This window comes from Nicotiana tomentosiformis, chromosome 3 (genome assembly GCF_000390325.3).
Source record: "Nicotiana tomentosiformis chromosome 3, ASM39032v3, whole genome shotgun sequence".
Classification (NCBI taxonomy): Eukaryota; Viridiplantae; Streptophyta; class Magnoliopsida; order Solanales; family Solanaceae; genus Nicotiana; species Nicotiana tomentosiformis.
The window spans coordinates 81,489,495-81,502,703 of NC_090814.1; the positions used below are offsets into that span (position 1 = coordinate 81,489,495).

The 13,209-nt window shown below is 36.4% G+C and overlaps 1 long non-coding RNA gene across 1 annotated transcript; it reads left to right on the forward strand.

Moving 5' to 3' along the window:
- Positions 1-5,002: 5,002 nt before the first annotated feature.
- Positions 5,003-10,145, forward strand: LOC138907077 (uncharacterized). The gene is made up of 2 exons (XR_011414790.1): positions 5,003-5,493; positions 9,234-10,145. It is a non-coding gene; the product is annotated as an uncharacterized lncRNA (long non-coding RNA).
- The last annotated feature ends 3,064 nt before the right edge of the window (positions 10,146-13,209 follow it).

Here is a 13,209-nt window from a genome sequence, read left to right on the forward strand (position 1 = left end):
AAATTTTTAAGTCGACTTATTACTATCCAGAATTGGTTCCGATGAATTTTAATGAAGTTATACAATTAATTTGGATAGATTTGAGCGGTACGGAGGTTAATTCAAGCAAGAAGGCGATTTTGGAATATCGGCATAACTTCAAAAAGGTAAGTGTCTTGCTTAACCTCAAGTGGGGGAATTATCCCTTAGGCATTGTGTCTTATGTGCCATTTGTGAAATGTGAAAAGCTGTGTACGCGAGGTGACGAGTACGTACTCGGGCTTATACGTGCAAAAATTCATTGAATTAAAGTCTTAGGCATTATTGTGTAGTAAATTGGAAAATTGTGAAAAATTATTAAATCATCTATTTGCCATGCCTAAATCCTTATTGTTGAATTTGTTTTTATATGATAATTTGGTGTGATTGTTACTTGAAATATTTATGAAATTTCGTGAGTATTGTTGGTTTAATATTTCTTGGAAATTAATTCCAATATGAATTTTCTTATGCAAATAATTAATTTAAGCGAGCTTAAGAATAAGTATTAATATAATTATCTAAATTTACATTAATGAAGGCTTTGCTTTATGCTGAGTAATTTCTATCTCTATTGATTATTTTTGGGTGTTATATATATTGTGTGGAGTCTTGGGCTATTTGTTGTGAAATTAATTGATTTTGTTATATCTTTGGAATTTGGTTGTGGCCATTGGGCAAATTGTGATATGAATTGATTTTATTATGTTGTCGTGTTAATTTTTCGTGTAAATTGTTGTGTTATGTGAGCTATTGTTTTGGGGAGATAAGGGTGGCATTTCACCGTTGATATTATGTGGGTATAAGGGTGGCATTTCACGGTTGTTATGTTTGTTGGAATATTGTATGGGCGGAGCGATAAGGGTAGCTATAGAAGCGATAAGGGTGGCAATAGGAGCGATAAGGGTGGCTATTGTCAGGGACGATATGTGATGATATGGGGTTGTAGTGTTGATGATTTTTATGTGATGTTGTGATTTTTCTTGTGTTTATTTTTATGCCTTGTGCAATTGATCTTGTTGATAGTAAATTGATAACAATTTATTTTATGTTGAAATTGACAGCCTGTGGCTATTGCCAGACGGATTATAAAATGAAATGTGGGCACGAGGTGCCATGAGTAAATAATGAGGATATTTGGCACGTGAATTGTCCGTGCAGTTGTGATATGAAATGTGGGCACGGGGCGATGTGATGAAATGATAATGATAATTGGCACGTGAATTGTCCGTGCAACTGTGATATGAAATGAGGGCACGAGGTGCCGGAAAAATATGATGATTTAATTTTGGACACGAGGTGCCGTGGAAATATGAAAATGGGCTGAGACCCGTATTTTTATGATTATGAAATGAGGTGTCACATGGTGACTTTTTAATTGAAAGAATTATATTCAAAATATTTATTTGAAAAGATTTATTGAAATAATTATATTTGAAAAATAATTATTTGAGAAAATTATATTTAAAAGAGAGTTATCTGGAAGAATTATATGTGAAAGATATTTATTTGAAGGACTTGATTTAATTGGGTGTAATTGTGTTTATTAATTGTTGAGTGATATTAATGGTACTTGTTGTATATTGTGCATATAACTGGTTGTTTTATCCTACCCTTATTATTATTTGTTTCTTATTATTTTGTATATTATATTGCACGGGTTATTAGACCGGTGAGTGTCTTGACTGTACCTCGTCTCTACTCCATTGAGGTTAGTCTTGATACTTACTGGGTGCCGACCGTGGTGTACTCATACTACACTTCTGCATATTTTTGTGCAGAATCAGGTATTGGAGATATCAGACTTGAGCAGAGTTAAAGCGCGATCGTAAGGATTCAAGGTAGAGCTGTTTGGCCATCGCAGTCCCTTGGAGTCCTTTCATTTCATTGTACTGTTAATTTGTAATCAAACAGTATTGTATATTCGGTTCTCGTGATCATTCCATGTATTCAATTAGAGTTCGTGACTCAGTACTACCAGTCTTGGGAGGTTGTGTATTCATACTTGTTCCGCTGTTAGTTTTAATTATTATTCAATTTTAAAAAAAATGGCATCAAAAGGTAATCTAAATCGACTTACCTAGTCTCTAAGACTAGGTGCCATCACGACGTTTGTGATGGGGTTTTGAGTCGTGACAGTTGTTGTTATATCCACAATTTACTGCTAGATCTTGGTCAAACTCTCTCTTTTTTCCTATAAAATTTTCTGTAATACGTGCAAAATCATCTGAAATCCTTGCATGTAGACATGTAAGCTAATAAGGGCTGCAAATATTTAATCTACACCTTTAGCATATTAATTCTAACAAATGTCAACCGGATGATCTAAAATCTGACCAGTGGCCAAATTCGCATATGCACTACAGCTACACATTTACCATTTTCAAGCAATTAGCTTCATGTTTTCAGAGAAACTGGAAGTCAACTAATTGTAATTCAATTGACCCACCAAAAGATCTTGATATTTCGTCATTTTCTTCTTGTAGGGGTATTAATTGGAACATATCATACAGTGTGGGGTTCTCTTAATTAAGCTTTCCTTTCCAGTAGCTGGCGTCTTTAATTAGTTTATTCTCTTTAATTCCCTTCTTTATTGTGTTTTATCACTTTATTATTTGCCACCTAAAGTATATAATACTCCTACTTGGCAGACTGTGACAAAATAACACTGAACATTTTTTCTTTGATAAACAAAAAAATAAATGTTCAGTGTTATTTTGTCACTGTCTGCCACTGAACATTGAAACATATTCAAACAAACATTTTTTGTCTAACGTCTTTTATAAATAACTGGCAAAATTTTAGGGATTTTTGTCCGAGTTATTTTTATAAAAACATCTCTTGTGATTTAATGAAATTACGTCCACCTTCTGTTGTTTCATTCTTTTTTTCTTCTAACAAAACTAGACTCAAAGGAAAAATTGTTATTGTGTCAAAAAATATCTATATAGTGTAGGTCACTTAAAAAGTAATATGTAACTTTTTCTGGTAATAAATTTTATTCATTGGTAACACGAAAAAATGATATAGAACTAGTTCTAAATGATTAAATTACTTTGGTAATGTAAAATCCCTTAAATACTCTCAGTATCTTTAACTTAACTCCAAATGTTAACGAAATATTTTTAAGTTTTTAAGTTGCAGACGACGACATTTTTCAACTTAATTGCAAGTTTGTTCGGACAATAAATATACCAACAAAAAAAGGTGCTGATTGAACTAAAGACAAGTACACTTTTAGTTAGGTTGCATGGAGCAATAATTACTGCACTCCTTTAGCACTAATTTTGTGTAGGCTTAATTACTTAATATAAGTTGGAGGTGCACATGATATTTGGAAGTCCTTGCACATTCGGACGTCTCTCCAGTTCAAGTCGTCTCTGTCTCTAAATTCTACTAACTGGAATTTTCTCACTCACTTCTAGTCTAAGGTAATAAGTATTTCTTTATCCTTAATAAAAGATTTTAGGTGCGAGTTATGCATATGAAATGACTCTCATTAGAAAGAGATTTACCTTTAATATAAAAAATTTCAATATAAATTCGAATTTAGTCGGATTTCAATACAAATATCAAACACCGGACGGGAAAACCCAAAATAACCTATGTATCTTGTGCTTAATGAGGACTTCAAGAACGTGTTAAACAAAATCATTTCTACATAAGTATATCGGTAAGTACATGCGTACTTTCTATTATACGACTAGTAAAGAGACTCAAACTATTCGATAATTCACCTATTTTTCTAACTTGATTTTTCAAAGGATATGCTCCGTTTGTTTTCACTTAAAATATGTCTGAGTTTGAATGATTAATATCATAATTCATTAAGATCGGTGCGATCGAGTTTTTTTGGTTCGGCGGGTATAGTTATGTCCACCCCTACTATAAATGGTTTAATCCATTCAAATCTTGTACTAAATCTTAAAATTATTAAGACGTTAACCACTAGTACTCTATCCACTACCATCACTAGCCCACGCCATACGACCAGCATTACCAATTTCCTCCAACATTATTAAATATGCTGTGTTGGATTATATATAGAGATTAACGGTCAAGGGCCGATTTACTCACGTACGTCGGCGGCACCGAATAACCCGTGCGGCGCCTGCAGGCCAGCTTATCTCCTTTCCCAGGTATTCTAGCACGATCTTGTGCCTGTGGTGGAGCTCGCCTGCGAGGCTCACTCCAACTGTGTCGCCCGTCCGATGTCAAGGCTCTTGGCCTCGACTAATTGTGGCGCATCGCATCTGCTGGATCTCGTCCATGCGCACACCCGGGATTGGCTTAGGACATGTTTGTCCCTCGCCTAGAACTAAGCATCGCTCTCGCGTGCACTGTCCAATCCTCAAGCTTGACACTCGCCTCGTGCATCCGCACCCAGCTTGTGCTTCACCTGAGTAAGGCTACCTTTAGTCCTTGGCCTTCATCATATACGTCTTTCGTGACATGCCCATACATAGCCTTCGCGACATACTTCTATCTCGAATAGTGCAGTGTCGCCCCACAACTGTACGTCTAGACCAACGGAACCTTGCTCGCATAGCTGAACCCAAGCTAAGCTCACAAGTCGACAAATTAGGCCCCTAAGATAAGTGCTTCAAGTATCCAATCAGTACGGAGGTCTCGATCCATCATTTTTGATAGCCTGCAGGGCCTACCCGTTCCACATATCGAGCCTCTAACACCCGTTTGGTGCCCAACGCTAGCCCGAAGGCGTCACTCTGTCCATAGAGTTCCCTAATTTGTATGGATACTTAAGACACTCCTTTGAGTCGTCCAGGCAGGCCCTTGAGATTCCCCTCAAGGTCACTCATTTTGTACGGCTTGGTGGCAGCATGCACAGGGGAGGCGTGTTGAGCTTCAATACTTCTACCCCCTTATATATGCTTAAAATTAAAAAGCCCAAGGTTCCTGAGTAGACATGTCTACGTCAAAGAATTAGAAGGACCTTTTCTCACCGATTCTGAACGGAATCACAACCCCCAAAATGCGGGTTGTGACATTAACTCTCCTTAAAATATCCACCAAACAATGTACTTTATTATGTTGCATTTTGTATGGTCATTAATTCTCTTAACTAGAGAGAGAAGCTCTCCTTTCTCTCTAACTTTTTAATTTTCTCTTTTCTACAACGGTCTTCTTACACACATAATAGTCAGATTTTGGGTGATTCAGCCCAGAATGGTCTCGCCGAGACACCCCTCAGCTCCCCCAAATCCACTGAATCTATCAGTTGCCCCCATAAGCAATTATCCTAAAACAAAATTCAAATTGAGCAAATAAGTTACAAAAACCTAGATCCATCCTTCAACTTTGCAGCTACTCTTGCGAGTGCTAGCAACAATGATTCTAGAAGAAAAGTACGGCTTAATTACACTCCCTAAAATCTCGTCTCAGGCAAACTGGCTGTGTCATTCTCTAAGGATGAACATGCACTACTTGCGGCCACCTGTAAGCTTATGATTATAGGTAAGTTTTCAGAATTCATCCCTCAATTGAAAAAATTCGCACTGATTTTTAGAAAACTATCCCTCTTAAATGAGCTGTCAAGATATGGGATTTTGATCTATATCATATATTTATTGATTTTGACCTTGAGGAGAATCAAAAGGAATGTGTATGGACATTTATCACTCTCTGTAATATACAGGTGAAATTATCCATATTGAAGTACAATTTCAAACCAGATGATAAAATCACCCTAGCTCCAGTCTGGATTAATCTCCTAGACTTGAAATGGCATTACTTTGAATGGGATGATTTGTGTTGAATTGTTGCACATATTGGTATCCCTATTGTATCTGATAAGGCAACCCTTGCTAAGACAAGACCGACTACTGTTAAAATAAAGATTGAGATTGATATCACTAGACCACAAGTGGAAGAAATACAAGTCAATTTTATGAATGAGAATGGAGATTTAGAATCCTTCTCCCGGAAAGTGGAATATAAAAATGTCCCAGAGTATTGTTGGCATTGCAAAGATCAAGGTCATAGTGATGCAAATTGTAGAATCATGCACCAAGAGCTGAGAAATGTTCAAAAGAAATATGAAAATCAATAAAAGCTAGAAGCTCCTCCAAAAGATGATAGAGGTAACACGAGTAACAGCGGTACTAACAGCAATGATATGCAGGAGGAAAATAAGGAAGGAAACAAGAAAGAACATGAAAAAATGCTCAAGAATCACGGTTTAAATGACCATAATGCTGGGGAAGAAGGTTGAAAAATAGTGACTAAACGTAAAGGAAAAGGAAAATACACTGTCACTCCAGCTGTAGTTCTACAAAATCAGGCAATAGGTAAACTCTCCAAGGATAGTAAAACTACTCAACAGGAGACTACAGAAGTGAATATTGCAGGAAGTGCAAAGGAGATTATTATCTTTGGCATCACATTTACTGCTCAAGGAGGAAACAAAAATGAGATATCTAAAGGAAAAAAGAAAGGCTATTACTCCCATTAGGTTTATACAGGAGAGTGGATCACAACCACCAACAAAAAGAAAAAAAGAATAAAAGAAGCAGGCTGAAATAACGAATCCACCATATGAAAGAAGAATAAGAAGCAGAAAAGGCATCTCTAAGAATGAAGAAGGTTTTCAGAATGAAAAAACCAAAAAATGTTGCGATCAATATACCCAAACTAACATAGAAGTCAAGGTGGATAATATACTTGCTGGTAAAACTCTTGAAACAACAGAGCAAATGAACACTGATGAAGTTACTAAAATGGATACTCTAAGTAGGATTACTTCATCTGAGGTTGTCCCGGAGAAGCTACCCGATCCACTACTACTAGGAAATGGTAGCTCTGAATTTCAAAATCAAGCCCCCCCATAGATAGAAGAAAAGGATGAATATAGCCACTATGAATCTTAGTCTGAAGCTGAAACAGGGGAGGATCAACTTAAGGATATCAATAAACCTATGGTTGTAGGTGAAACAAGTTATACCATGGAAGGTCAAAATATGGAAAAAAAGAGATTCAGATGTGGTGATGACACAAGAGAAATAGCTAGCTTCTATTTCCATACAAATGGCCTCTGATAACTTTAACTTGAACCCTGATGGTAAGGATAAAGCAGGAGGGTACAATGAAGCTACAAAGGATATACATAGTTCTAAGATCCACAAATTCCAATGATTTATACTATTTCATAGAATATTAGGAGTGTTAGGACTCTATGTGCTTTCAAAGACTCAAGACTATCAAAAATAATTACAATATTACGTTTATAAGCCTTCAAGAACCTTTTGAGCAAGCTGAATATTTGCCAAACTATATGAGAGTATTGGATATGCAAGGTTGGTATGCCAACAGCAACAACAAAATTTGATTAATATGGTCTAATAACTTTACTGTTAATGTCATAAAAGATACTGATCAACATGTGAATTGTAGAATTAATCACTTGAGCACTGGTAAAGAGTTTCATGTCACTTGTGTTTATGCCAAATATAGAACTGCTCTGATGAAAGAATTATGGGAAGAGTTAGTGCTACTGTCCAATTCTTTAACAGGTTTGTGGAGTATCATAGGTGGTTTAAATGTAATATTGGAAGCTATTGAAAAGGAAGGAGGTACTCCCTACAGGATTGACAAAAGTTTTGACTTTATCAATTGTATGGAGGACTTTGGATTATAAGATGCTGGTTTTACCGGAAATATGCATACTTAGTGCAATAATAGAGAAGCTACTTCTACTATATGGAAAATACTTGACAGAGTTTTGTATAATTTTGAATGGTTAGATTGTTGATACAACACTTATGTGACCCATCTGGCAAGGGCTTGCTCTGATCGTGCTCCACCATTACTTTAGTTCAACATAAATAAAGAAACGTTTGTTAGGTATTTCAAGTTTGTAAATATGTGGATAGAATATTTCCAATTTCAGAAAGTGATTAAAAGTGTGGGATGAAGATTGTCAAGAAAATTCCATGTGGACTCTTCACCAAAAGTTGAAAAGGACTACAACTAAACTCAGTATGTTGTCGAAAAAAGCCTATGGTGATATCTATAGAGATCCTAAAAAAATATAAGCTGACATTGATATCCTTGAGCAACAGTTTTTAGCCAATAACACCCCTGATAACAGAAGCAATCTCAACAAGACAAAGGCTGAATATGTGTAATTCCTCAAGACTAAAGAAGTTATTCTTAAGCAGAAAGCTAGGGTGAGATGGCTAAATGAAGGGGATTCCACCACTGCCTATTTTTGCAAAGTTATTAGGGATAAAAGGAGAAAACTTTGCATCAATAATATCATGGATGAGAACCAAATTTTGGTGGAGGACAACAAAGATTTCTCAAAAATGACTGTCAGATATTTCAAAGACATCTTCAGTCAAATTACAAACTACAATGACTTTGAGGACTTGTCTTGCATTACTAATGTGATTGATGAAGAAATCAATAATCTCCTGGTTGAACTGCCCTCCAAAGAGGAGATTAAGGATAACTTATTCACTATGGACACTGAGAGTGCACCAGAACTAAATGGTTACTCCATAAAATTCTTCTAGTCATGCTGGACTACAGTGGCACCAAAGATTACTAGGGATATTCATTCCTTATTTTGTGGTGCCAATCTACCTAAATGGTTGACACATACATGTATTATTATGTTCCCTAAAGTGAATAACCCTCATCATTAATCTGATCTAACACCTATAAGTGATGTAATGTTGTCAGTAAGCTCTTATCTAAGGTTCTTAACTTTAGGCTGAGCAAGCTTCTTCCTTCCCTGATCAGTAGAAATCAAAGTGGCTTTATTAATGGGAGGTCAATCACTGAAAATATCTTATTAGCTCAACAGTTTATTCATGACATTAGCTGACCAAATATGAACGAAAATATGGTAATTACGCTGGACATAGTGATAAAGTATCCTGGACATACCTTTGTATGGTGATGAGGAAGATTAAATTCTATGAAGTGTGGATAGATATCATATTCAGACACATATCTAGCAATTGGTACTCCTTATTGGTCAATGGTATTAGGCAAGCCTTATTCAAATCAGAAAGAGGCTTAATACAGGGAGACCCTATATCACCCTCTATTTTTGTTATTAGTGCAGAATTCCTTTCAAATAAACAAAATACTTTAAATTCTCATAATTATTTTACTCATTTTGATATGAATAAAAGATACCAAATCATTAATCATCCAACCTTTGTTGATGACATTATTTTATTTTTCAGTGAATGCAGGAGGTCTCCAGCACTGATGATGGAAGCTTTGAACATCTATGAGAAAGTCTCTGGCCAACTGGTGAACAAACTCAAATCTTGTGTCTCCTTGGCTCCTAAACAACATATGCAGGAGATATCAAGATTAGAGGAGAACACAGGAATGACACAAAGATTTTCCTATCAAATATCTAAGATATCCCGTTTATGTTGGAAGGATGACTACAACTATTTTCTTTGAGATGATCTCGAAAGTCCTCAACATGATTTATAGATGGCATACAAAACTACTTTTCATTGGGGGGAGGCATGTGCTAATTAAACATGTTTTGTTAGCTGTGCCAATCCATATTGTGGATGTTATTCATTCTCCAGCGGGAGTCCTTAATCAGATTGAATATATTGAACAGATTCTTCTAGGGAGACACTAATAATGCTCATAAATATCATTGGGCCTTGTGGAAAAGTCTTGGTTTTCCTTATGAAGAAGGAGGAGCTGGCTTTAGAAGATTACGGGATACATACAATATTTTTAATATAAAGATATGGTGGAATCTAAGGAGCAACAACTCTCTATGGAGTGAATTCCCTTTGGCTAAATACTGCTAGAGGATCCACCCAGTTAGGAAAAGATGGTACTTAGGGCATTCCCACACCTAGAATGCAATGTGTAAAATCAAAAGTGATATGAATAATTACATCTTATGAAAGGTGGGCATAGGGGTTGTATCTCTATGGTTTGATAATTGGACATGATTAGGGCTCTTTGGAAGTATTTTTCACAAAATAGATAGCCAAATAATATCAAATTGCAGGAAGCTCTAATTGATGATGTATCGCATTGAGGTGGTTGGGACATGATCCTTCCTGCAGATGTATTGGCCCACATTAATAATGCGTATTAATCTTTCCCTTGATATAGAAGATAGACCAATCTGGACAGCTGAACAGAGAGGCAATTTCACTATCTCATCAGCTTGGAACTTACTAAGAAAGAAAAGATGCAGATCTTGGATGATTCTATGACTTGGCATAATAAGATTCCTTTCACAATGAATTTATCTTATGGATGCTAGGATTGCTACAATGAGAATTGCTATTCCATCAAAGTGTTGCTGCTGCAGAGTTCCAAAAGAAAAAAATATTGAACATCTATTTTGTATAGGCAACTATGCTCAAGATGTTTGGAGGATCATTTGTGGTCCGATGAGAATCCCCTTCTCCAACGTTCCTCTTAGGCAGCTCCTTATGAACTTGTAGAAATGAAAATCCAAAAATATTATTATCCTGTTTATGGCAAGGTGTATCTGAACTATTACTATATGAAAAATATGGAGAGCAAGATGTAGAGCCAAATATGGAAAGGAAAGCCATCAGATACAAAGATCTATTACTAACATTTCTAACACCATCCCCTAGCTGATGAGCAATAATTTTAAAAATGTTTAGGTGAATTCCAATTGGGATAGTGTTGTACAGCTCATGGGAAACAAGATCAACTCAAAAGAGATTGTTATGGTTATATGGATTAAATCATCTATTAGTTTTGTTAAGCTTAACTATGATGGGAGCAGCAAAAATAAAATCTGTGGAGGAGGAGGATGAGTAGTAAGATATCATGTTGGTAATCTTGTTTTTGCCTATTCTCTGAAGTTAGGAAAATGAAGTAGAAATTGGGCTGAAGCCTACTCTCTATTTGGTATAAGGTGGTGCACAAATAATGGACATGACTTTATCATAGCTGAAAGCGATTCAAAACTGCTTGTAAATTGTGTTAATGACATCAGCAGTACCCCTTAGAGGATACAAAAAGAAGTTGATGAGCTGAAGAGGCATATGATTTCAAATGGATATATTCTTCAGTATTGCTATGGAGAATCTAACTAAGTTACCGATAAATTAGCTATGCTAGGTCGCATCGATCGGAACAAAAATATTTACGATGATTTTAAAGACCTCCCTAGACAGGTTAAAGGGCTCATGACAGTGGATAGATGGGGCATCCACACGTACAGAACAGTCAAAAAGAGGAAACATGATATTATCTGGGAGCCACCTTAAAATGGTGTATCTTTTTCTTCTTTTGTAACTATAGTTACTCCTTCTGTTAACTTGGATATTCTGTTGTTAATTCTAGTAACAAGGGTACCCTAGCTTTAAGTTGCATTTACCTCATCTTTTAGATGGAGGGCCGCCTCAAATATGGAGTAGGCAATATCAACACTCTTTGTAGACTCCCTCAAACCAAAGTATACCTTTTGAAAGATAAATAAAATGCATGATATATTTATCTTTAAATATAAAAAAACACCAACCAACCGGGCTCTAAAATGTCATGATAAGTTATGTGTCTTTTTATTTTTATGATTTAACAAACTTCACATGAGAACCAGATAGGGAACCTGATACAACTAGCCTCTCCGGACTTAGAACAACAAGTCAAATGTCTGGCACAAGTTCCAATGAAATCACTTAAGGGAACATGAGAGGGAACATATAGAAATTAGTTCCTCCGATAAAAGTACAAGTCAACTTTTACAGTTGTTAAAGTTGTTGCATTGCACATGCAACAACACAATAGTCACTGTTGAAGCATGTTGTGTATCGAACACTTCCTTGCATCATCCTTGATAACCTCACTTATATATTACCAAGTCACGCCCCAAACCTGAAGAGGCGTGGCCATCACCTGATGCCATACTCGGCCCGAGCGTACCACTCTGTAACTGTGAACTCTGGAGGGTAACCCTCAACTTAGGCCGATGAGGTCATATTCTGAATCATTTGAAAATAACGTCTACAACCAACAATACCAAACTAAATATTTACATAGGGTTGGTAAAGCCACAATACTAATATAAAAATGTACAGAACTCGTCTACAAGCCTCTAGTAATAACTGAATTATGTCATGGTCGGGACAGGGCCTCGACCTACCCATCAAACCTGTATATATAAAATGGACTCCAAGGTATCGACCTGGTAACTCCAAGGAAGTGGAGCTTACCAACCAAGCTGATGTTTGACTTTGTCTACTGGGAAGGTCTATCTAGCTGTCTATTAGTATCTGCAGGCATGAAATGCAGCGTCCCCAGCAAAAGGGACGTCAGTACGAAATAATGTACTGAGTATGTAAGGCAACAAGATAACTGAAATCTGAAACTGAACTGATAATATAATAACTCAAAGTACCTGGGGAGTCAAATATAATTTGAAGATATGCTTACCTGCTGATACTGACTCATCTCTCTCAATATAGTAAGTAAAATAGTTGCCCGACCCTATAAGGCTCGGTATATGTAACTGCTCTACCGTAGTAGGATCGCTCATAGGCGTTCGACCATATTAGGCTCTGTATCGCGGTCATTTTGGGCTCGCTCATAGGCGCTCGGCCACAGTAGGCTCGGTATATAACTTTCCATCTGATCATAGGTTGCCCAATAGGGGCATGCCCACCGATTATAGCTCGATGGTGGTGAAAATATTGTAATACTGTATATATATAGACCTTCTGCTCTCTTGACTGGAAGAAGACAATACTAAATTGAATATAAAGTCCCGATAAGGGAGAATACTGTAACTTATGAGACTAGAATAATGTATATAAATTCGGGAGTATGAACTTCTTCTTATGCTTCGTTATCAAACACATGTAGTTACGGGATCATGTCAAAATGAAGAAAGGTTTAGCCTTAACATATCTTAACTCCGTTGAGTCCTTAATACCTTCCAAGAAATTCTTCAAACAACTCAACTACATCTACCACATCATAAGAAAATTCAAAATCAGTGCTGAGTAAAGGCCAAGTCCGCAACTTAAACTAGTAGCTCGTTTACGTTAATTTGGGCAGCATCTCCCCTGTAACTAGGCCCTCCTCCAATACCATATACCAACAACAACAAGAACACAAAAATAACAACATGTAAGTATCATTTTTCAACCTTATCTCCATCACAATATACCACAAAACAGCCTACACACCCTAATC